General features: G+C 42.8%; 1 pseudogene; it reads left to right on the forward strand.

Moving 5' to 3' along the window:
- The first annotated feature begins 2,959 nt into the window (after positions 1 to 2,959).
- On the forward strand, positions 2,960 to 3,478 carry LOC146821382 (large ribosomal subunit protein uL23-like; annotated as a pseudogene).
- Positions 3,479 to 3,748: the final 270 nt, after the last annotated feature.

The following is a 3,748-nucleotide window of genomic DNA, read 5'->3' on the forward strand; positions in this document are numbered from 1 at the left end:
AAAAGTTCTTACCAAATTCAACAAAGATTGGAGTGATATTGTTTGTATTTGCAGTGATTCAGCTATGTATATGAAAAAGTTGTGTGATGACCTGTCAAAATTGATACCTGTGCTGAAGTGCTTCCCTGTAAGAGATCCTTGCCACGTGCTATATGGTATGTTGAAAGCATATTTACAATAACCCTGGGCGCGACACTACGCTACACCCACGTAGTGTACGTAGCGCTGCCTGCTTCGCAGTTTTCGAAGTAGGCGAAGCAGGCAGCGCCTACGTACACTACGTGGGCGAAGCGTAGCTGCCTCCCGCCCACCACCCGCCTCCCGCCCGCCGTACTTTTAAAAGGTAAAATAAATTTGTAATAAAGCAAATTAGGCACTTACCTGACGCGCGGCGTCTCCCGGGGCTTCCTCTTCCTGTTTTTCAATTTTCCTGACAAATGCGCATGCGCGGACGCCCGCGCATGCGCATTTCTCGCAAGAAATGCGCATGCGCGGGCGTCCGCGCGTGCGCATTTGTCAGGAAAATTGAAAAACAGGAAGAGGGAGCCCCGGGAGACGCCGCGTGTCAGGTAAGTGCCTTTAATTTGCTTTATTACAAATTCATTTTATCTTTTAAAAGTAGGGTGGGTGGGTGGCGGGTGGCGCGTAGTGGGGCTACGCGAAGCGCGTAGTGTGCGTAGATTTGGGCACACTACGTGCTGCTTCACGTTGCCCCACTACGCCCACTACGCCCACCCTTAATTTACAATCTTCAGCGTTAATTAAGAATACTATTGACTTTGTAGTTCATTCTGGTGCATTGTTTTGTTCTGCGTGGGAACTAAAACGCAAATATTTCTCATTTTGTGCTTTGTGTGGCATCAAAGAGATTCATCCCAACTGTGTCATTTAGCCAGTAGTTCTCCGTCCTAGAAGTCATGAATAATATGTCATCCATGTGGTGGCCATTTACAGAATTTTTGCTTAGTGATGATGCCAAATGCACGAAATGTGAGGATCTTCGGTCGCATATTGTTAGTGATGTGATAAAAAGTACACTCTACTGCATTCTGAAATGTTTACAGGGAATCATGACTGATGTAGTAGATATAATAAAAAAACTAGGTCTAAAAACACCCTTGTCTACCAATTGTTCAGCATAATTGGTGTAGATGTGAAACATCTCCTTGAGAATAATCTGGGCAACACTTTTAGTGACTTTGGCACTGTAACATGCTCCATGTTAGAATGCCTGCCACTCGGTAAGCAAAGAAATGTTGAGGAGCAATTTAGCAAACGTTATCTTACAATGCATGAGAAATGGCTTGCAATGGTGCATAGACATGCCCCTTCACCAACCATGGCATTTAAAGTCAATGAACAAGTTCTAGATCTCTTCTGTAAAGGGGAATTTTCCTCGGACTTTGAAAAGTACTGCTTCAGTTTTGACCCCTTCAATAACTCTGACGGCATATGCGCCCAGTTCAATGCACATGCTGCAGAACTTGTACCAGAGAATCATGATCTTCAGGTGTACCAGTATTGGCATGGGAAGCTATGTAGGTGGCCGGAGTTATCAAATTGTGTACTGGCTGTTTTGGCGTTGCCTGTCTCAACTGCCAATGTTGAGAGGACCTTTTCACAGATAAAAGTTTGCATTCGAAGGAAAGAGCGATTGCGCATGACCAAAGACTCACTGAAGAAGTATTGTATGGTGTAGGACAATATGTTTGATTTGTAAAAATGTATTTGGACCCCATATACACTGTGCGTACACTGTCTACATACCATGCACTATCAGTGCAGTAAGCAAGCAATAATAAAAGTAAAACGTTCCATAAACACTGGAAAAACACTTTTTCTGTTGTTTTTAATCGAGCAGAAATGTGTAACACTGATAACCACTGTTTTTTTAAGGTATTGAAATCACTGAAAAAACCCCACCAGAATTTACCAAAAATATAGACTGGAAACAGGAAAGCCTAATTATAACAAATACCAGTGGGCTTTGCCTCTGGGTCCTTAATTGAATTTAAAATGTTGGCTTGCTAATGCTACAAAATTGTTGATTCTATTTTCAGGAATGGAGGCTTCCTTTTATGCATGTTTAAAGCTGATCAATAATTAGTGAAAATGGATTACCTTCTGGTTTAAAGTAGAACTCCTTAAACATTGAATTTGAGGGCTAATCTGCTATACGTATAATGTCCTCTAAAAGAGCTTCCACATTGAATGATTTAGAAGCCACAGCTCCCCTAAAAGAATGCACATAAAAAATCGAGGTATCAATGTCTGCTTCAGTGAGGTGTCATCTAATCCAGTGAGCTAGGCTTGGGCAGGAAACAGAGATCCATGAGGGTGAATCAGAGAAACCAACAATTGAACCGATGGATACTTTCTAAAAGGGGAAGTGGCTCTCTTACTCTGTTGCTGGCAATGAACAACACATAACTTCTGATCACTCAGGAGAGCAGGGAAAGGAAAATGTCTAGAGGCAGATTTTGTCCTTTTAGAAATTATAGATGAGACACCTTCAGGTGTGTAAAACCTACCTGTGAGATCCAGAGCACGGACAGCTTACACCCTTGTGCAGGAGGCTAAACAATGTAAAACAGTCATTTTGACAGAAAGTTGTTTTCTGGTCAAAAGAGCATTACCTGGCCAATCCTGAAGGAATTTCAAAACTACATATACAGGTTAGCATATTTAGGCTGGGAAGGAGCAGAGAACTGATATCCCCTAGTAGGTTAGACACTAAAGAATGTTCCCCTACCAGTCTATTGGCAATAGCAACATGACCCACAGATATAACCAATCTGTAGGTTTATAGTCCTGTAGAAAAGACCCTCTATGAGCAATGAAGCAAGAAAATATGCCACAGCTGTCACATCTGCTGCCACGGGATCCAGAGTTTGTTTCACACATCAGCAAGACCATCTATTCCAGGATGATTTGTATCTCTTGTTTTTTCACCCCCAGCATGGCACCGAAGGCCAAGAAGAAAGCTGTCCCTGGTAAAACCGAAGCAAAGTCCAAGTCTTTGAAATCTAAAAAGTCTTTTTAAGGGGGTACACAGTCACAAGAAGAAGAAAATTAGGACAGCCCCCACTTTCAGGAGGCCGAGGAACTTGAGGTTAAGGAGGCAACCGAAGTATCCCAGGAAGAGTGCTCCTCGTAGGAATAAACTTGTCCATTATGCAATCATTAAGTTCTCTCTTACCACAGAGTCTGCCATGAAGTTGTCCATTATGCAATCATTAAGTTCTCTCTTACCACAGAGTCTGCCATGAAGAAGACTGCAGATGACAACACACTGGTCGTCATTGTTGATGTCAAGGCTATCAAGCATCAGATCAAACAGGCTGTAAAGAAACTTTATGATATTGAGGTTACCAAGGTCAATACACTGATCAGGCCAGATGGAGAGAAGAAGGCATATGTGCGTCTAGCTTCAGACTACGATGCACTGGATGCAGCCAACAAAATTGGCATAATCTAAACCTGCACTATAGATGCCGGTACAGTTCAAAATAAACTCTTGTGAGTTGCAGCTGACTAGGCCCTGTCGATGAGTTCAATAGCTTTTTCCAAAAGACCTGCCATTTGCCAGTGTCTCCCGAAAGTCTACAGGCTACCAGAGTCAGTTGGTGAGGAGTGACTTTAGGATGAAGTTGGCCCAAAAGATCTTGAAGGAGATCTGGAAGGTGTGAAATGATTATTGGGGGGGGGTGCACAACAGAGCTCTAGCAGAAGGTGAAACCAACATTGT

Source organism: Triturus cristatus, chromosome 6, assembly GCF_964204655.1.
Source record: "Triturus cristatus chromosome 6, aTriCri1.1, whole genome shotgun sequence".
Taxonomy (NCBI): domain Eukaryota; kingdom Metazoa; phylum Chordata; class Amphibia; order Caudata; family Salamandridae; genus Triturus; species Triturus cristatus.